Source organism: Schistocerca americana, chromosome X (genome assembly GCF_021461395.2).
Source record: "Schistocerca americana isolate TAMUIC-IGC-003095 chromosome X, iqSchAmer2.1, whole genome shotgun sequence".
Taxonomy (NCBI): Eukaryota; Metazoa; Arthropoda; class Insecta; order Orthoptera; family Acrididae; genus Schistocerca; species Schistocerca americana.
This window is the reverse complement of record NC_060130.1, coordinates 778330406-778353139: the sequence shown is the minus strand read 5'-3', so window position 1 is coordinate 778353139 and position 22734 is coordinate 778330406. Positions and strand designations below refer to the sequence as shown.

The 22734-nt window shown below is 44.8% G+C and overlaps 1 protein-coding gene and 1 non-coding gene across 2 annotated transcripts in view; one reads left to right on the top strand and one right to left on the bottom strand.

Moving 5' to 3' along the window:
- Nucleotides 1-22734, bottom strand: part of LOC124556313 (homeobox protein invected-like) — a 340740-nt gene that overhangs the window by 176015 nt on the left and 141991 nt on the right. The window lies entirely within an intron of this gene.
- Nucleotides 18897-18970, top strand: Trnat-ugu. The gene has a single exon. It is a non-coding gene; the product is annotated as a tRNA-Thr (tRNA).

The window sequence follows — 22734 nt, the reverse complement described above, 5'->3', positions numbered from 1 at the left end:
TGAATTAGTCCATCGATAATCAATTGTGTTGGTACCGGCAGCTCCACGTATCACCTCGGAAACAAGTCTAGAAAAATCAGCCACTTCCTCATACGAGAGACTGAGTGCTCCCCAGACAACTTTAGGTTGGTTGGTTGGTTTCAAATGGCTCTGAGCACTATGGGTCTTAACATCTGAGGTCATCAGTCCCCTAGAACTTAGAACTACTTAAACCTAACTAACCTAAGGACATCACACACATCCATGCCCGAGGCAGGATTCGAACCTGCAACCGTAGCAGTCGCGCGGTTCCGGACTGCAGCGCCTAGAACCACGTGGCCACCGCGGTCGGCTGGTTGGTTGGTTTGGGGACGGAGACCAGACAGCGTGGTCATCGGTCTCATCGGAGTAGGGAAGGATGGGGAAGGAAGTCGGCCGTGCCCTTTCAGAGGAACCATCCCGGCATTGGCCTGGAAAGATGTAGGGAAATCACGGAAAACCTAAATCAGGATGGCCGGACGCGGGATTGAACCGTCGTCCTCCCGAATGCGAAGACAACTTTAGGGGTAAACGCCATACGGCCTGGGCAGGTGTTTCGCTGTGGTCCCGAGAGACAGTGCCGACATCTGAAACGAGTGCTCCAGCGTTTACCCACAGTACGTGCTGACTCAGGAGGCAGCTCTCCGTGTCGCTTCGTCCCGGTCAGACGGCGTGACTCCATTTGGTACGGCGTACAAAACCAGGACCGCCGCTGGAAGCGGTTTCGCCGGCATCCGTGCAAACACGCTAACACTTGTGTCTGTATTGGTGAACTACGGAGCTACTTCGTACGTGACTACGGTCGTGAACTCCCGTTGGCGAGCTGTGCTCCTTGCCTCTGATCACTGCAGGCTTGTTCCTGAACCCATCGGATAAAAATGTAGCCTTCAAACCTCCGAAGGGTGTAAGACAAGGGATGTTGTTAAAATGGTGGAATTGAGACATCGTAAAACTTTCTTAAGCACCATGGACTGGTGTCTGATAAATGTGAAATGTGATATACAAAATGCTGGGGCCGGCATTGTATGTTTTGCAAGAAATAGATGTGGAACTATTCTTAAGCAAAGAAACTTAACTGAAAGCAAAACTGTATTCGCAAGAACCTTAAACCACATATAACCCCTGTAATATTTTCGATAACTGTAAATTACAACGCCGGCCGGGGTTACCAAGCGGTTCTAGGCGCTACAGTCTGGAACCGCGTACCCCTATGGTCGCAGGTTCGAATCCTGCCTCGGGCATGGATGTGTGTAATGTCCTTAGGTTAGTTAGGTTTAAGTAGTTCTAAGTTCTAGGGGACTGATGACCTCAGAAGTTAATTGCCATAGTGCTCAGAGCCATTTGAACCATCTTCCTGCTATATTGTATACCAGGAATGTACAGACTTGCTAGTATCGCGGGCCTCATGCCTCTCACTGTGACTACGTAAGGGCCGCAACGGAAAGAACGTAATTCGCTGATACTATTTGTTACATAAATATTAGTTTTATTTGCCAAAAATATAATTACAGTCTGTATTTTAACAGAAACATTATTTACACAGTTTAATTTGATACATGACACTCCACCGATCTCACAACTGCTTTGATGTTTAACTCGTTTTTTTTTCGTAGACAGGCGCAAAATTGACTCTAAGTTGTCATCCAGTGGTTCCCATTTTTTTTATTTATTAGTGTTCATTGTGGAAAAAATTTGTTCACATACTTAACGCAACGAAAAAAAGCCATTTGAACCATTTTGTAAATTGCAGCATTCTTTGTCCCTTTAGAGCAGACGCTGGAAATGAGAAAAATATTTTTCAGCACACCAGTTTTCTATATGAAATTAAAGAACTGGAACCGTTTTGGAGAAAAATCAAAATAAAAGTCATATGCTAAAATAGAAGAACAAAGAGAGACGGTCCTCTTTGCCCGGAACGAAGTTATATGTGCCTCAACAGGACGCAACTATTATGATAATAAATATAACCGTAGGCTCATGAAAAAAACTAGACAACTCGAATCAAATACGATTTGGTTTCCTTTATTTTATTGACTTAGTGGAACGTGGTTCTAATGGTTCAAATGGCTCTGAGCACTATGGGACTTAACATCTCAGGTCATCAGTCCCCTAGAACTTAGAACTATTTAAACCTAACTAACCTAAGGACATCACACACATCAATGCCAGAGGCAGGATTCGAACCTGCTACAGTAGCAGTCGCGCGGTTCTAGACTGAAGCGCCTAGAACCGCTCGGCCACCACGGCCGGATGAACGTGGTTCAGATAAAAGTTGTTCATTGCTTTATTTCTCGCAAAAGAGGCGCGGCAAAGCTCCTTGTTGTGAAGTGGAATCGTCTGCCAAAATTTGTGCTGTCATTTGCGAGGCACATGAAGCACATGGCTTTTGAAGTCCTATCCTGAACTACAACAGACCTTTTTTTCAATTTTGGTCTCTGTTACCCCGTACTATAGGAAGTCGACCCAGTCACTCTCAAAGTAATACAGTAATTGAAATAGAGTGTTGCGAAACATTTTAACTTGCCTGTTAATGTGCTGCAATCTCCTGGGTTCTATTCTAACGTCAGAGATACTGCCAACAGTACTATACATCGCGAAGCGATTTAACGTAGCGATACTTCAAGTTAATACACCAGCTAATGGCTTCACATTTACACCAAGTACTGTGGCAGCATAGAACGAATGAGTTGCTCATTAATTTTTAGGTTATCAGATTGTCCTCAGTTTCATAATTTATCAAATCATATATTTATTTATTCCAATCATAGAAGAAAATAACTTTTTCAGAGGACATGACTGAATTATCGAAAAGGAAACAAAATACTGGAATGAACATACGTAAAAATGTCTGCAACGTGTTGTTAAAAATTACAGGGAAGAGGATTCCTTTGAATTCTGCGTGGAAATTTTCCATCGAACCCCGATTTCGCAATCGAAATTTTTTTATTGTTTATGGTTATGTCCTTACGTGAATGCTTTAATCAGTGTTTTATCGCTTCTCCGTTGCATTTATACAATTATCTGTATTCACGAAATTTAGCGTCTGGTATAAGCATTATTTTGGGACACGTAATCCATGTACAACACAAACTGAAACCGAGAAAGTGTAACGTTTATGTAAAACGACGATGCTATTAAACGCTCGCGGCTGAAATATTTCAGTAAGACAGTGAATGATTTTTATGCAGTCACGGTTAGGACATTTTTATCGAAATGAGTCTGAGCAAAAAAATTCTAGCAGGAGTTGGGGGATGATCATACTGAAACGAAACACTTTACTATGAGAGAAAGGGGGCATAACTGAGAATGTGAGCTAGCTTCTTATTGTTTCAGACTTGTGCGCAATACTACATTTACGGGAATGTGTACTGTAACAAGGATGTGCTCGTGAGTGCGCATTCTGAAGGTATTACTGACACAATAAAGCAGCTGGCCCGTTTCCACGGCAAGTATTTCAAGCAGTCGCAACTCGCCGCTGTCTGCTCGGTGTGTGGAACGCGCTGAGCGTTATTACGAGCGCGGTATTGCGACGTGGATTCCCTAGAGACGTGCTGCCGTGACTGGGAGCACAGCTTTCACTTTCTTCCACTCAGCTGGTGGAAGACTAGAAGTCGCTTCCTTCGCTCTCCGCCCTTCCAGGGAAAAAAGTCAATTTTTGCTTTCGAAAGAGGAATTGAATATGCTGAAAACGTGGCAGCGGCTTCCTTGGACTATAGTTTTCCTTCTAGTTTAGTTACCAGCGTGTTTAAAAATCACACTCCATGATTAAAACGACTGTGAATTTTCTTTAACATCACCAAAAGAAAAATCTGATTTTATTTCGACGTTGACTAGAACAGCTGTAAGTAGGCCTACAATCGGGAAGATTAGTATTGGATTGCACCCAAGTTACATCAAAAGAATGACTACTTACGTGGTCCTCTTCCTCTTGCACAAGAAGATTGTAACCTGGTCTTCACGATCCGCAGTTTATCTCACTAAAAAGGCTTTCTTAGAAAGTTTTCTCTACATAACAGTAGTCTTTCTTCGAGCCTCTTGCAACGCACTTTGCTCGTGTTTCGCGAAATACTGCAATCAATCACGCAATCCCGCGATATTTTCTACAGTACTTATCTGAATGAATTCGTTGCTCACTGTCATTCCAGTCACACATGAATCTAGGCCACTAGAGGTTTATCCCTGCATAACTCGGACAAACATTTTACAAGCAATTACTTTCGCATACTGTTAGCTGTTTTCCAGTATGTTACAACTTGCTTTATCCACGACTGAATCTACACAATAATAATATTTCATATTTGCAACCACAGTTAATCAGTTATATTTTATTGTTTAAAGTTTTACTAACAAAGAGGAGGAATAATTCATACAGATCTGCAAGGAATCGGCTAGGAAAATCAATGTGGTCTGACTTAAAGAATAAATACGGCATCCGCTTGGTGTCTGTTATTCGTGACAGGAGCATCGAAGGATGATTCGAAAACATTATAATTAATAGGCTCCTGGATAAGAAAATAGTGACATGATTTATTCACAGAAGAATATAAAAAGTGGTAGAAGCCGACCTCGGGGAAGAGTAGTTTGGGTTCTAGAAAAAGCACGATCACGCGACGCAATACTGACCCAATGACGAGTGTCAGAATATAGGGTGAAGAAAGGAACACTTATGTTTATAGCTGCTGTATGGTAGAAAATGATTTTGACGATGTTGACTGGAACACACTCTTGGAAATTCTGAAGATAGCAGTGATAAATTAAAGTAACGAATGGTTATTTAGAGACAAGATAGCAGTTACTGGAGAGGAAGGACGTGAAAGGGAAGCAGTAGTTGAGAAGCAAGTGAGACAGGGTTGTAACCTATCCCCAAAGTTATTCAATCTGTGCATTGAGGAAGCTGTGAAGGAAATCAGAAAGAGATCTGGAAAGGGAATTAAAATCCAGGTACAAGAAATAAAAACTTTGAGGTATTCCAGGGACATTGCAAATGTATAAGAGACAGCAAATAACTCAGAAGAGCAGTTGAAGACAATGAATAGTATCTTGAGAAGTGGCTGTGAGATGAACATCAACAGAAGTAAAACAAGAGTAATGGAATGAAGTCGAATTAAATCAGGCGATGGTGAGTGAATTACATGAAGAAATGGGACATTCAAAGTACTACAAGAGTTTTGCTACTTACGTAGCAAAACAGCTGACGATGGCTGAAGAAGAGAAAATACAAAATGCAGATTGGAAATACCAAGAAACTGAAGTAGAGAAAATACAAAATGCATATTGGAAATACCAAGAAATTCATCATCGAGTATAATTTTAGGTGTTAGGAAGTATTTCCTGAAGGTATTTGTCTGGAGTGTATCCTTGTACGAACGTGAAACGTGGAAGATAAACAGTACATTCAAGAAGCGAACAGAAACTTCAGAAAGGCTGTGTCACGGAAGAATGCTGAGGCTATATGGGTACATCGAGCAACTAACGGCGAAGTACTGAATCTAACAGGTTAAATAAAAAATTTATGGCACAACTTGACTGAAAGTAGAGTTCGCCTGATGTGTACGTCACGAAGAGAATGAGGAGGAGGAGATCGATGTTTAACGTCCCGTCGACAACGAGGTCATTAGAGACAGAGCACAAGCTCGGATTACGGAAGGATGGGGAAGGAACTGGACGTGCCCTTTCAAAGTAACCATCCCGGCATTCGACTGAACCGACTTACGGACATCACGCAGAACCTAAATCAGGATCGCCGGACGTGGGTTCGAGCCGTCGTCCTCACGAATGTGAGTCGAGTATGCTAACTACTGCGCCACCCGCACGGTATGACACGCCTTGAGGCTTGAAAGAATCGTCAGCTTTCTAATAGAGGGAAGTCTGGTATTAAAAATTATATAGGGTGGTCAAGGCTCGAATACAATCAGCAAGTTAAAATGAATGTAGTCTGCAGTAGTAATGCAGATAAGAGGGGTTTGCACAGGATAGAGTAGCGAAAATAACTGCATAAAACCATTCTGCAGGCCGAAGACCACAACAACAGCAAGCTATTCTTAAGATAGATATTTTTTCTAGTAACGCTGTCAGATTTTACAAGAGTACTGTGCGCAGGGGGCCGCAACGGATTCTTCCGCCGTAGCCGGGAACGAATTCTCCCGCCTTAGCCGTCTAGCTTCACAGTGCTTATACTGGCAGGACCACCCGGTCGGGCAACTGGCAACCTGAAAGGCAGGTGGTAAACCTCTAAGCCGCTACCCATGCGCCCAGTCCTACTGCTTCAACTACAAACGCGCAAGATAAGTATTTGTTTCTCTGTCATTTACTTCCAGTCAAGACATTTTATGTCGGTTAGTGAGAAATTCTTCTTCTTTTATGCGTTGTTGTTCCTCTCATTAAAATATATAGTTCTGATCGAAACAGGAATTAGCTAAATTCTTTTCCATACAACAGTCTACCCTGTACTGCATAGAGTGTGTTAGTTCGTAACAATAGGAAGACTTTTCTCTCATTTAAAAGAACATTGCGGCTTGGTGGTTCCGCTCGAATGTTCGATTCCTAGTACGTTCTAGTACTGTCTGCAAATGTCGAACGGTGGCGTGACTTTCATACTTAGCATCACCTTTCTTTATAGGCAAAAGTTATCGATGAAATCATCTACGCCTTCAGTACCTGTTGTAGCTCCTGCAGTTAATTCCTGAATGCATTTTTTGAGACTGCCTCTTGATTTTCCTTTCCAGAACGTTTTAATGAGGATCCGTTCCCGAGGATGTTCATTATGAAGTTGTTATGACGAATCAGGTAACCAACATCCTTTTTATGCTAATTTCTTTTAGTAATTCCTTGTTGAATCAGCTTTAAACGTATGATGTTCTTCTGACTCTCCTTCATACCCGTTTCTGAATGCCTATTCTATCACTTCGGTTATTCTGTTAATATCCATTATACATCTGTTGTCTTCAGTTACAGTAGCACACAATTTGCAGAATTCATTTACTTGCCTTAGAGTTATAGTTCCTATTTTAACGTTTGCTCTCGCGTGCCAATCCAGTTCATCTACATCTCTTATTTTAGCGTTGATTATATTTATTCTTAGTTTATTGTTACCAGTGTGTCTGTCAAAATTCTAAATGTCAATTAACGTGCTTTTCCTAATCTGCTGATAATCCTATATCATCGACAAATGTAATCAATACATTTTTAAAATTGATTTATACATTTTTTTCAACTTTACATTGCTGCCATTGCATTCCCCATAACCATAAAAAAGGAGCAAGGAGAGTAGGAATAAACCCTATCGGAAGCCTTCTCTTATTCTACCCTGTGTGTCAATGTTATTAACATCTACTCATGAAAACTGATTTTGTGTAAATTGAGAGTCAGTTCTTTTCCTTTATCTACTCCAATTATGTTCAGTTCTCCAAGCAGTATACTGCAGTTAAATCTAGAAAAAGGCATTGCTAGATCAATTGCTTCCGTTTCTCAACCATATCATAGTACTACTTCAGATTTCTTTTAGTTTCCTTTTCTTAATTGCAAATTGATCTTTTCCTTGCACGCGAAAATATTTAAGTTGCATCCTAATTCAAATTCCACGCTAAATTGTGCGATTCCCTGGTTGGGTGAGCTGGTTTACAGGTAGGGTGAGGGAAGATCATACAGCGATCAAATGCACCGTGCCTAGCACACTAAGGTTTCTTTTAATGAGTTTATTAGGCTTGGCTGAATTTGTAGTTATTCTCGAGTCTTATAGATACCACTCTAGATGATGAAGGAGTGCATTAACAAAATAGACCGGATGGTTATAATTAAAGTGCAGCTACTCACAGAAGACCATAGTGAGTTGTAATTATCACAGAGCAGCAAAACTTGGTAGATATTCTAATGCGCTATTTCGGGACCTATTGTAACTGGAAAAATGTAGTTCCAGTTTTTCCCACCTTGTGCAAATCTGGCTCTGTGAATGTATAATGAAGCGCCAAAGAAACTGGTATAGGCATGCGTATTCAAATACAGAGATATATAAACAGGCAGAATACGGCGCTGCCGTCGGCAACTCCTATGTAAGACAACAAGCGTCTGGAGCAGTTATTAGATAGGTTACTGCTGCCACAATGGCAGTTTATCAAGATTTAAGGGCGTTTGAACATGGTGTTATAGTCGGCGCACGAGCGATGGGACACAGCATCTCCGAGGTAGCGATGAAGTGGGGATTTCCCCGTACGACCATTTCACGAATGTACCGTGAATATCAGGAATCAGGTAAAACATCAAATCTCCGACACTGCTGCGGCCGGAAAAAGATCCTGCAAGAATGGGACTAACTACGACTCAAGAGAATCGTTCAACGCGACAGAAGTGCAACCCTTCCTCGAATTGTTCCAGATTTCGATTCTGGGTCATCAACAAGTGGCAGCGTGTGAACCATTCAACGAAACATCATCGATATGGGCTTTCGGACCCGAAGACCCACTCGTGTACGCTTGATGACTGCACAACACAAAGCGTTGCGCCTCGCCTGGGTCTGTCAACACAGACACTGGACTGTTGATGCGTGGAAATATGTTGCCTGGTCGGACGAGTCTCGTTTCAAATTATATCGAGTGGATGGACGTGTACGGGTATGGAGACAACCTCATGAATCCATGGACCCTGCATGTCAGCAGCGGACTGTTCAAGCTGGTGGAGGCTCTGTAATGGCGTGGGGCGTGTGCAGTTGGAATGATACGGGACCCCTAATATATCTACATACGACTTTGAAAGGTGACACGTACGCAAGCATCCTATCTGATCATCTGCATCCATTCATGTCCATTGTGCATTCCGACGGATTTGGGCAATTTCATCAGTACAATGCGACACCCGAAACGTCCAGAATTGCTACAGATTGGCTCCAGGAACACTATTTTGAGTTTAAACACTTCCTCTGTCCACCAAACACCCCAGACATGAACATTATTGAGCATATCTGGGATGCCTTGTAACGTGCTGTTCCGAAGAGTACGAGGGAGTCCTCGTACTCTTACGCATTTATGGACAGCCCTGCGTGATACATGGTATCAATTCCCTCCAGCATTACTTCAGACATTAGTCGAGTCCATGCCACGTCGTGTTGCGGCATTTCTGCGTGCTCGTGTGGGCCCTACACGACATTAGGCAGGTGTACCAGTTTCTTTGGCTCTTCAGTTTAAGAAAGACGTTTAGAACTGTTTCTGTAGGTAACGGATTAGGAACTCGGTGTGAGCAGAAGAGGTCAAGCAAATCAGAAAGCCATAACGTTAATTTTATTATTAAACGCTCCTTACACAATTTATTCAGTATGAGCACCCGAGACTTCGATAACACGCTGTACAGCACCAGATTTGCAGCTGGTGGCCAAAATTGTAACTAATTTTTTTCCAGCTTGAATCGGTTCCACATGAACGCGTTTGCGTATCCACAAAAATGCTGGCAAAATCCTGTACTCCCTTAGAAAAGTGCTGAAAACTAGCTAATCTCTCGGACCGTTGCACAGGCGATGTTCTAAACCGAGAGGAATGGGTGTATCCTTAAGCTAATAGCCTGTGTTAGGAGCGGCTAACATTACACCAATTAACGTCCCTTTGTATACGTAGCTGCGGAAAATGACGTAGTACTGCATAAATAAAGCGGACTTCAATTAAGCTTAAGGAAAACACATTAGTTAAAGAACCACACGGGTTATTCTGTCTCCAGTGCCTCTCGCTGTTTCCCCTGTACACCAGAAGCTGTTTTTCCTATGCAAATCGCGATGCAGATCCGTGTCAGACTCGAGTATAACGTGCGATTGTACTTGCGCGGCTTGCTGAACAAGCTGAAAAGGATTCAGTCAATAATACGACCGAAATAGAGACTGGGCATCGCTAAGAAGCAAAATTTATACCTTGACTTTTACTTTCAGAATCTCTCCGCGGTATTTCACTATATTGAGTAATGCTGAAAGAAACAATAGCTTTGATTAACGTATTTAGCTTTTGATAATACAAACTGTAGTTCTATTTTCACGCAGTTTATGGCTATAAGCACGAACTCGAGGTCATAAATGCGTAAAAACTCGTATTCCGAGCATTTAAAGATGAACCGTTACCCACACTCGACACTAGTTATGCACTGTTCAACAGCCACAAAAATTGCGGTTATTATATCAATTCATAAAGTATTATTCCTTCATTACGATATCCTCAACACGTTGACAATGATGAAACGTACATTAAGTATTTCTTAAATGTCTGGTACCGCTGAATTTGTATGTTAACAGATCTTCACAATCCTTTCCGGCTTTAGGTGTGTATTATTACTCTCAAGCACTGGTGTTATACAGTATCCACAAGCTTTATATAAGAGGAAAGTGACGCTAAAGGCAGGTAAAATAACTCGCGTCAAGTAACAGTCGACATGTCATGAAGGTTCGTGAAAAAGAGCGGTGCAAAACTTTTCCCAACAGGCTCAAAACATAAAATATTACCAAGTAATACAAAAACAGGTCACCAGAATACAAATTCATGCACCCTTGTCGATTAATCTCACAAAAATAAGCACTGTATAGGGATGGTGATAATCTGTATGTGGGGAAGATCAACTGTTAATGTTATGCCTAACACTGAGTATAGTTTTACTCTGGATGCCTGTGGCGCCTGAGACGATTTGCTGGCAGCGTAGCTGCGGCTGCGTGTTTTGGAAGGCCTCCGCCAGCGGGGCGCTACCCAGAATGAGCTGTATTTGAATACAATGTGAGGCTCGGCGGCGCATCCGTCATCTGGCGGCCCGGCGGCTGCTCTTCGAGCCCAGCCGGGGGCTGCCTCCCGGTAAGCGTGCACTTCATTACGCCACTCTCACGTTCGTGGCCGAAAATGCTATCTACCATGCAAGGCATTTCTAGATTTTTGTTATGGAGGATAAAGGCTCCACTCTTACTTCTCTGATTCCAGTCAGTTGCGTTTATTGTTCTAACTGGGTATCCAGCGCTGCCCGTAAATGTATTTATTCTAATCTTCCATTAGTCCATTTCCTCCTTCACCTTCCCTCTTTCCATCTCCTCCTTTATCACTCTCTAGTCCTCCCCTCCTAACCCCTCTTTCTATCTCCTCCTCTTTCCTTTCTCTCTTCATCTCCTTCTCTCCCCTCTCTCTGTTCATCTCCTCCTCTTTCCTTTCTCATTCCATCCGCTCCTCCCACCTCTGCTCATCTGCTCCGTTTTCCTCTGTCCACCTTCTCCTTCGTTCTCTAATTCCATCTGCTTCTTCCTCCTCTATTTCCTTCTGACCCACTCTAAGTCCATCTCTCTGTCCCGCCTCACTCTGCCCATCTCCTCTCTCTATCCATCTCTTTCTCCTCCCCCATGTCTCTATCCGTCTCCTCCTCTTCCCTTTCATTATCCATTTCCTCCTCACCCACGTTCTGTCAATGTCCTTTTCCTCCACCCCCCCCCCCTTCCACATATCTCTGTAGAGTTTACTCGACGACCTCATAATTTGCATAGTAGTGGCTAATAATCAGACGGGCAGGGTGAGCAGCAATCTGTAGTTGTTTGCTGATGATGCTGCGGCATACAGGAAGGTGTCGTCGTTGAGACGACTTAGACCAAATTTCTAGTTGGTGTGGTGAATGGCAGAAGAATTGAGTTAATTCATCTGAATAGGAAAACCAATTCCGTGATGTTCGAATACAGCAAAAAATGGTTCAAATGGCTCTGAGCACTATGGGACTTAACATCTGAGGGCATCAGTCCCATAGAACTTAGAACTACTTAAACCTAACTAACCTAAGGACATCACACACATTCATGCCCGAGGCAGGATTTGAACCTGCGACCGTAGCGGTTGCGCGGTTCCAGACTGAAGCGCCTAGGACCGCTCGGCCACCAACGGCCGGCAATACAGCTTTAGTAATGTGCTACTTGACATAGTGAGCTCGATTAAATATCCAGGCGTAACGCTGCAAAGCAAGAGGAAATGGAACGAACGCGTAAGGACTGTGGTGGAAGCGGCGAATGGTCGAATTCGGTTTATTGGAAGAGTTTTAGGAAACTGTGGTTCATCTATAAAGAATACCGTACATAGTGCAATTGTGCGACAAATTCTTAAGTACTGTTCGAATGTTTGAGATCCTCACCAGATCAGATCAAAAGAAGACATCCAAGCAATTAAGACGCGGACTGCTAGGTTTGTTACCTATAGTTTCGATCAACAGCAAATTATTACAGAGATACTTCGGGAACTCAAATGGCAATCTCTGGAGGGATGGCGACGTTATTTTTGAGAAATGCTATTGAGAAAATTTGGACCTGAGTGTAGAACGACCCTACTGCCGCGAACGTACATTTCACGTACGGGACACGAACTTAAGGTGAGAGAAATTATGGTTCGTGCGGAGGCCTATACACAATCGTCTTTCCCTCCCTCTATTTGAGAGTGGAACAGGAAAGGAAATGACTAGTAGTGGTACAATGTACAGTACGCCATGCGCCGTACGGTGGCTTGTGGTGTATGTATGTAAAGGTAGATGTAGAAGTAGATTTAATCGGGATCCCACTTCTCAATATTCTTTTGACCATAGACTTTTGCTGGTGCAGTCACCTATGTAATGGAGTAAAAAGTAAACCTGGTTTCTCGGTGTAGCGCCCTCTTTCTCCAATTTTGAACGGTAATCTGTCGCTTGGTACTCTGTTCACTCTGTCAACACGCCCCGAAGAGTCATTTCCATCTGGGTCCCTGCGTGCAATATCACTTTATGGCAACAAGGGCTGCCAGCAAGGGAAGTTGCCCACAGAACTGATGTGCACCACAGTGATGTCATTCAAACATTCGACCGCTATTGTGGACCATAATAATTTAAGATGTACTCTACCTGAGAAAAAGAGTGAAGCACCTAGAAGATATGGTCGCATGTCAGTGTAGCTTTGTACACGTACACACCTTCGGTGGGTAGGTAGATGCTTGGGACCATCTGAAACTTGAAGTGTATTGTCTCAGTTACCCTCTTTCTTTCCTTTTTTGTTTTCTTCATACTCACACACACACACACACACACACACACACACACACACACAGCGAATGACTTCAGGAGAATCGCCGCAATAAAAGAGAGACAGAGGGAGAGAGGACGACTCGAACAGCAACGTCTTGACCTCTATGTGGAAAGCATTTCAATGAAGATCCAATTATGTTACAATCATGGTGTGCAGCAGCACAATAACGAATGTTACGCATCAGCAGATTTTTCTTTCACAGTAAAGCTATTTTTCAAAAGTTTCATAAACTTATTCTTTCACTGCCAGCCACCCTATAACCTAAGGCCGCACACGTTTGTAGGTACACAAATGTTGCTAAATTTTTTTGATAAGTTTATCTTGTGGATAGTAATGGCACTATCACACTTCCTTGAGGTATACTGGAGGCTATTTTTGACTCTAAAGAGGTCTTCGCACTAACGACGACGTTTTATATTCCGTTCGCTAATGCTTCAGTCGAGTTATATCTGTTCTCTACACCTATGACGTTTAGAAGGAGGCAGTTGGTAACTACAGGGTGGGGGAAAAAAAGTGGCCCGAAAGAGTGGATACTATTAGACGGGAATATACGCATACAACCACACCCCGTGACGCACACACCACGTGGACCCCCATCACGTCATCCACATCAGTCCCTTGGAGCACATTTACACAATCATCAAGCTTGAGAGAGTTGTTACCAGAGATCAGTCTGGTCCCGGGCCTAGCTGGCCACCCAAGTCACCTCATCTGTCAGTGTCCAGTTACTTCGTGTGGGAAGCCCTCAAGTCCAAGGTACATCGCAACAACTCTCATATTCTTCAAGAACTGCAGCAGAACATTTCGGAAGAGAATGCAGCAATTACAGCTGTCCAGCTTCGATCTGCCTTCAGCAACTTGCTGATCATGGCCCAAAAGAGCCAAGAAAAGAATGTTCGTCACTTTCAGCATCTGCTGTAGTTACGTTAGTATTCCCCTCTGCTGCGTTTCTTTGTACCCTGGAACTCTGTTCTCCCGGCAAGTATCATTTGCCCCGTCCTGTATAATGAAGGCTTTCTAGAAGTCTGGAAACATGTCATGCGCTTGCGTTAACACAAAGTAATAACCAACGGAAACATATGGAGATTAGTCATTAGCAGGAAGAACACCCGATGGGCACCGTCATACGACGAACGTATCCGTTAGGACTGTGCGGCGAAATTTGACGTTAATGGGGTATGGCAGCAGACGACCGACGTGGGTGCCTTTGCTCAAAGCACGACATCACCTGCATCGCCTCTCCTGGGCTCGTGACCTTTTCGGTTGGATCCTAGACGACTGGACAACCGTGGCCTAATCAGATGAGCCATGATTGCAGCTGGTAAGAGCTGATTGTAAGTTCCAGTGTGGCGCAGATCCTACAAGGCCATGGGCCCTAGTTGTCAACAAGGGACTGTGCAAGCTGGTGGTGGCTCCATAATAGTAAGGGCTGTGTTTACATAGAACGAAATGGGTCCTCTGGTCAAATTGAACCGATCATTGACTGTAAATGTTTACGTTCGGCAGCTTGGAGACCATCTGCAGCAAACAAAGATGAAATGATTATGGATGACAATGCGCCATATCACCGCGCCACAATTGTTCGCGACTGGTTACAAGAACATTCTGGACAATTCGAGCGAATGATCTGGCCATCCAGATCACCCGACATGAATCGAACATTAATGGGACATAATCGAGAAGACCGCGGGAATGCTACGGTCGCAGGTTCGAATCCTGCCTCGGGCATGGGTGTGTGTGTGATGTCCTTAGGTTAGTTAGGTTTAAGTAGTTCGAAGTTCTAGGGGACTTATGACCTAAGCTGTTGAGTCCCATAGTGCTCAGAGCCATTTGAACCATAATCGAGAAGTCAGTTGGTGCACAAAATCGTGCACCGGTAACACTTTCGCTGTTATGGACGGCAGCAGAGACAGCATGGCTCAGTTTTTCTGCGGAGGCTTCCAACGACTTGTTGATTCCATGCCACGTCGAACTGCTGCACTACGCCGGGCAAAAGAGTTCCGACACGACTGGAAGATATTCCATGACTTGTGTCACATCAGTGTGGCAGGAAGTTACCTCTGCACGGAAACAAATAGGCTCAACAATGAAACAGCAATTTTCCGTCCGACGACTAAACTGACAGAAGGAAGGATGATATGTCCCGTCGACATCGAAGTCATAAGATACGGAGCGCTAGCTCGGATTGTTTCAACGATGGGGAAGGAAATCACCCGTGCCCTTTCAGAGGAACCATCCCGATATTTGCCTGGAGCGATTTATGAAAATCACGAAAAAGCTGAACCTGGAAGGCCGGACGCGGATTTGAATCGTCGTCCTCCTGAATGCGAGTCCAGTGTGCTAACCACTGTTCCACTTCACTCGGTAACCAAAACCGGGTAAACGGATAGAGGGGACAATGAGAATATTATAGACCTTCCAGTTTTGACGAGGAGAGGCGAAAGTCAATGCAGCCGTCTTATTCAAGTAACCATCCTTATATTCACCTGGGCGGGCTAAGGAGAATCACGGAACACGTCGCCAGCACAGGCGAAACCGGATTTGAGCCTGGCTACTCGAAAATAGCTCGCTGTGTTTTACAGCTGTACCATTACTTGTAATTACGGTTAAACGTAGTACCAATACGTCATAGACAAAAGCGCACAGCAGCGGTATGAAGGCTACGGCATTACTACTCGGCCGCGGAACGAAATTAAAAAAAGAAAGGGGCGGGCTAAATTTATTGTATATGCTACAGGCTGTGGACGACTTGCCAGAAAGCTTGATGTGACTGTACTCCGGTGGCGCGCTGGTAGCAGAGACTTGATTTACGAGTACGCGTTGCCGCCATTTTCACGCGGTCACGCTACGGCGGTGCCTGTTGCTGTACTCCCCCCCCCCCCCCACTCCTTTCCAAAATGCCACTTCTCGGACGCGCGCTTTTTCCCTTGCTCGCGCCCGCTGCGCTGCCGCGAAATTGACGATTTTGTCCGCTTGCTCTACCCTGGCAAAAGTTTGTACCGGAACGAACGCTTCCGCAACGTCTACTCGTTCCATCCATCAAAACATTCAAGAGCGCAGTACTTCTCAATGAGGAGTGCAAGTAAGAGAAGATCCTATCTAACAGAGGAACTGACTAAATTAAGTAACGCGTCGCTCTGTAACTTTTTATTCTGTAAAATTACTTTTGCATCACGCCAGTGCACAAACAAGTAGAAATATACGGATGGAAACTCGGATGGTACGAATATTCATATCTAAATCCCAGTATTAGTTTAGTATAGTTTTTTTTAAGAAAACGCAGCACTTAATGTAATGACAGTGCACGATTTCCCGATTAGTTTTATTGTGCCACATATTTCAGTAGTTAAGACACAACTCCTGTTCACGAAGAGTCACGTCCGCCTGTTCTGATTAAGGATATTCCGTGATTTCCTTAAATCGATCACTACAGGTTACTACAGTGATGATTCCCCAAACAGTTTTCGCTACGAATGTACACTATTCGGGAGAATATTGGCGTCCATAAGAAGGGAAAAAACAGTCAATATCACGATAAAGAAAAATTTCGGAAGACACCTTCGAGTCGTTTCACGAACTGAACAAATGAACAACTGTCTTGCCATGATATTCTTCTTGCAACCCCCCCCCCCCCTCTCTCGCCCCACTCAAATAGTTAAAAAGCTAGTCCTCAGACGATGATTATCCTTTACGACTCTCCGATGTAACTATGTGACTTACTCGTATTTATACTAAGAGGGTATCTGTTCTGTGACCATGCAGCTCGTTAGAATGAAATTACAATGAAATGAACACCCTTAGCTGCTTACAGGCGTTGACATACGTCAACGGGGACAGATGAAAATGTGTGCCCCGACCGGGACTCGAACCCGGGATCTCCTGCTTACATGGTAGACGCTCTATCCGTCTGAGCCACCGAGGACACAGAGGATAAAAAATGGATCAAATGGCTCTGAGCACTATGGGACTCAACTGCTGAGGTCATTAGTCCCTTAGAACTTAGAACTAGTTAAACCTAACTAACCTAAGGACATCACAAACATCCATGCCCGAGACAGGATTCGAACCTGCGACCGTAGCGGTCTTGCGGTTCCAGACTGCAGCGCCTTTAACCGCACGGCCACTTCGGCCGGCTACACAAAGGATAGCCGGTGAGTCTTATATATACACTCCTGGAAATGGAAAAAAGAACACATTGACACCGGTGTGTCAGACCCACCATACTTGCTCCGGACACTGCGAGAGGGCTGTACAAGCAATGATCACACGCACGGCACAGCGGACACACCAGGAACCGCGGTGTTGGCCGTCGAATGGCGCTAGCTGCGCAGCATTTGTGCACCGCCGCCGTCAGTGTCAGCCAGTTTGCCGTGGCATACGGAGCTCCATCGCAGTCTTTAACACTGGTAGCATGCCGCGACAGTGTGGACGTGAACCGTATGTGCAGTTGACGAACTTTGAGCGAGGGCGTATAGTGGGCATGCGGGAGGCCGGGTGGACGTACCGCCGAATTGCTCAACACGTGGGGCGTGAGGTCTCCACAGTACATCGATGTTGTCGCCAGTGGTCGGCGGAAGGTGCACGTGCCCGTCGACCTGGGACCGGACCGCAGTGACGCACGGATGCACGCCAAGACCGTAGGATCCTACGCAGTGCCGTAGGGGATCGCACCGCCACTTCCCAGCAAATTAGGGACACTGTTGCTCCTGGGGTATCGGCGAGGACCATTCGCAACCGTCTCCATGAAGCTGGGCTACGGTCCCGCACACCGTTAGGCCGTCTTCCGCTCACGCCCCAACATCGTGCAGCCCGCCTCCAGTGGTGTCGCGACAGGCGTGAATGGAGGGACGAATGGAGACGTGTCGTCTTCAGCGATGAGAGTCGCTTCTGCCTTGGTGCCAATGATGGTCGTATGCATGTTTGGCGCCGTGCAGGTGAGCGCCACAATCAGGACTGCATACGACCGAGGCACACAGGGCCAACACCCGGCATCATGGTGTGGGGAGCGATCTCCTACACTGGCTGTACACCACTGGTGATTGTCAAGGGGACACTGAATAGTGCACGATACATCCAAACTGTCATCGAACCCATCGTTCTACCATTCCCAGACCGGCAAGGGAACTTGCTGTTCCAACAGGACAATGCACGTCCGCATGTATCCCGTGCCACCCAACGTGCTCTAGAAGGTGTAAGTCAACTACCCTGGCCAGCAAGATCTCCGGATCTGTCCCCCATTGAGCATGTTTGGGACTGGATGAAGCGTCGTCTCACGCGGTCTGCACATCCAGCACGAACGCTGGTCCAACTGAGGCGCCAGGTGGAAATGGCATGGCAAGCCGTTCCACAGGACTACATCCAGCATCTCTACGATCGTCTCCATGGGAGAGTAGCAGCCTGCATTGCTGCGAAAGGTGGATATACACTGTACTAGTGCCGACATTGTGCATGCTCTGTTGCCTGTGTCTATGTGCCTGTGGTTCTGTCAGTGTGATCATGTGATGTATCTGACCCCAGGAATGTGTCAATAAAGTTTCCCCTTCCTGGGACAATGAATTCACGGTGTTCTTATTTCAATTTCCAGGAGTGTATAAGATGGTATCTGTTCCGAAAGAACAGATACCATCCTAGTATATATATAGTTAAGGCTCACCGGCCACTTGACCATCTTCTTCTTCTTCTGTGCGAATGCACAAACAGTGCCCGAACTCTTACGGGAATCGGCAAAGCGCCGCGAGTAATGAGTGTAATGGGCGAGGGCGCTACGAATGTAGTGCGGGACAATACGTTGAGAATGGGGGTTTCGCGGGAGGCGAGATAAATCCCTGCAGTAGCGCTATCCTCTGTGTCCTCGGTGGCTCAGATGGATAGACCGCCTGCCCTGTAAGCAGGAGATCCCGGGTTCGAGTCCCGGTCGGGGCACACATTTTCATCTGTCCCCGTTGACGTATGTCAACGCCTGTAAGCAGCTAAGGGTGTTCATTTCATTGTAATTACTCGTATTTCACGCTGCGAATGATCCATATCTGTCCAATATACCGCAATTCCACAAGCCCAATAAATATTCTCCCCAGTATATAGCGGTATATCTCCTAATGCTGAAATTCCACAGAGGGTATCCTATTATATGGTGGGACTACTACTCATGGCAGAAATGTCGTGTAGGTAAATAGTTCACTGGCTCCTAAGCTTCTGTGTAGTTGTGAGTACATTATGTCGGAGATAAGTGCACTCGAACGAAGGCAAATTTTTAGTGCTCTTATGGTGGATGCTTCCGTAAACATGGTAGAGGAAGGGTTTCAAGTTTCGAGAGGCATCGCATCGAAGATTTATATATCATACATAGAAAGAGGAAAATCGTCGTTCGCTAAGTCATAACTCGGACGAAGTTGTGTGTCAAGCGGCAGGGACAGACAGTCATTGAAGACGACTGTGACGAAAAATAAGAGGATGACGACTGCAAATGTCACTGCAACTGTCACTGCAGATCTGTCAGCACCAAAGCAACGCGAAGGAAGCTCCAGATGCAAGGAATTGCAGGGAGAGCTGCAAATACAAACCACTCATCAGGAAAACCTGTTGCCGAAGCTATACAACATGGAATACGAAGCAATGGAAGGAAATCAGTTGGTAGGATGAGTCTTGTTTCACGCTGTTTCCAACTTCTGGCTGACTTTACGTCCTAAGAGTGAGCAAGGCCTAACATTCCACGTTACTTTGTATACGTATTCTTATGCTGTCGCTAATGATAACTTCACACTGTCTAAACGATCGTGGTGGAGTGGTAAGACAGTGAACTCGTATTAAAAAGGAAAGCGGTTGAAATCCTCGTTTGTCCATCCAGATTTATGTTTTCCTTTATTTCTTGAAATCGCTTAGGGTTAGGATGGCTCCTTGGAAAGGGCGCGGCCGTTTTTATTTCCTAACCTTCCCCTATCCAAGTTAGTGTTCCGTCTCTAACGATCTTCTCGTCGACCGCGTGTTAAACCCTAATGTTTCTTTTCAATTAGACAGAAGATTCAGAGGAAGGTTCCAAATAAACACGAATGACAAAAACCTCTGGTTTTGCCATATGAATTATCCGTCCATCATTAGTTTGAGTTTCTGATGAATCGTTGTCGATCACGTCCCCTATTCACGGCATTTATGCCACTCTCTTTCGTCCGACCCGTCGGTCGGCAAGACTCAACACAACTAGGAGCACCTCTGACGATATCCGACGTAGCTCTGGACGAAAAGTTTGGAGCAAAAAGGTTTCATGGACTAAGATCATATGCCCAGAAAATTTAACGTCAACTGAGGCAACGGGTCGCAAAGCGCTGCTTTGCATCATCAGTTTATCCAGCAGAATGATTTATCTACTAGATGTAAACAAGAAGTTACATTTCGCAGAGTCTCTGCTGTAATTGTGGTAGCTAGGCTCCGTTAAGGCAATGAAGTTAATTCGGTTGAGTGAGTCTCGTGGTAGTGGGAGGAATTATGCCAGCTCCCCTTTCTGCCCTGACCTCTTGTCCCTCCCCCGATGCTCGGCCACCGGCAACGCGCCTGTTAGCGTGTTACTCTCTCCCCTTCTCACGCACGCACTCACTCACAATTAACCGAGGCGTACTAGACAGCTTCGTCATAACTGTTGACTCTCCTGTGTGTATAAGTCTAATTTTCTTGATAAATATGTCAACTGGCTGACTGCGTCGAATGAAAATGTTGCATTTGAAAAATGAGGATGGCTGCCTACAGACACTACAAGGTACAGTAAAATCGAATTATCACTCCATTATAAAGGGCCATTTTGCTAAATTGGGACAAACTGCAGGTAACGATCCCTGACAGAAGGAACGAAAAAGATCGTATGGACATATGATGGAAACGCGTTCCAAGGGAGGTACAGTCACTTGATAATGGACGTAAAAGATTTTTGACAGCTTTTATTAAAGCACGCATGGGAATACATCAGGGAAGTTGGGATGTTCTGCCTGTGCTAGTGCCTGCCGATGTGGCCGAGCGGATCTAGGTGCTTCAGTCTGGAACCGCGTGACCGCTACGGTCGCAGGTTCGAATCCTGTCTGGGGCATTGATGTGTATGATGTCCTTCGGTTAGTTAGGTCTAAGTAGTTCTAGGGGACTGATGACCTCAGATATTAAGTCCCATAGTGCTCAGAGCCATTTGAACAATTTTTATCTGTGCTAGTGTTTTAGCTCCACACTCACGAGAGTCGTGAACTGTAGCATCATCATACAGTAGCCACATTACCCTCCGTACCACCAAACGCACGTCTTCAGTCTGGAAGGCAGAGTCATCAGCAGGAAGTGCAGACATGCCCTACTTGTGAGGCGTTGTGGAAGAAAGAGTGGTCTCACGAGGTGGTCGCCAATAATCCCAGCCCACACACTGAGGCAGAACCGGAACCGGTGCTGATGGCTCGCTGCCACCATACTATGGGGTTTCTCCATAACCCATAGATGGGTGTTGTGAAGGTTGACGATACTGTCTTTCGTAAAGGCAGCCTCATTTGTGAAGAGGATGGATGACAGAAACCGCAGCACGTAGTAGCTTGTGCGACGAATCAACATCAAAACTACCGCCACAGAGGCAGGTCCGTAAGTGATAAAGCCTGCACACGCACGCGTTGTAAGTGATACGGATTGCGGCAGTTGTCGTGGAGAATGTTCTACACGGTTGTCTGGCTTACCCCATGCTGGTGGGCCACTTGCGTAGTGTTGATACCGGGGTCATTGTCAAAGATCTTTTATCTCCACTTTCAAGAACGTATACGTCCCTTGGAACGCATTTCCGACCATACGTCCATATGATCTTTCTTTGCTCCTTAACTCTCTAGGGATCGTTTTCTGCAACTTGACCCCATTCAGCAAACTCACCTTTCATGTGTATATAAATACCTTCAAGCTGAAAGTCAAATGTTACTACCCCATCGTAATAATTTTCAGATTTTCAGACAGAACAGTAAATAAATAGCACAGGAGATAGCACAAAATGCTGAAACATTCCAGGTTTTTTTAAAAAAAAAAAAAAAAAAACTTGTCAAACGGTGTCTTGCCTAAAGTGGAATTGCTCTCCAAGAAGTCGAACTCATCCCGTGTAGACAAAAGTGGCCTTTAGACAAGAAAATGCTTCTTTACTAAAGCAAAATGCATTTAGAGCTCTGTGGGCTCACCTTCGACTGCTGTATACAGTCATAACACATTCTTACGTCGAATATTGCAACTCTGGACACCAGACGAAGGGGAAAACCTACGACATTCGAAATGTATTGCACAGTAATAATAACATTTTGTGACGGTAGGTGCATTATTTCGCCGCTGTATTGTCGGTCACCATCACGATCGTATTGATGTCCATAATGGATAAGATGAAGCAGTCTCATTCTGATTTAAATTTTCTATAGTTTTTCGATATCACCGCAGAAGATTGACAGAATAGTTCCCTCTCCAAGATAAATCGTGATACTTGTTCTGTCCATTTGAAAATTATACTAGGCCTTTTTCGTTATAGCCATCACTGTTGAGATAATAGCAGCAAAAAATTTTTGCGTATCGGAAGTCGTCGGTAGAATGAGGGAGATAGAGAGAGCAAAACATGACAAACGAATAACGATTATGTGACAGTTGTACAACATGAGGAGATCACTGATAGCTACTAATAAATACGAAGTGGAGGACACTATGCT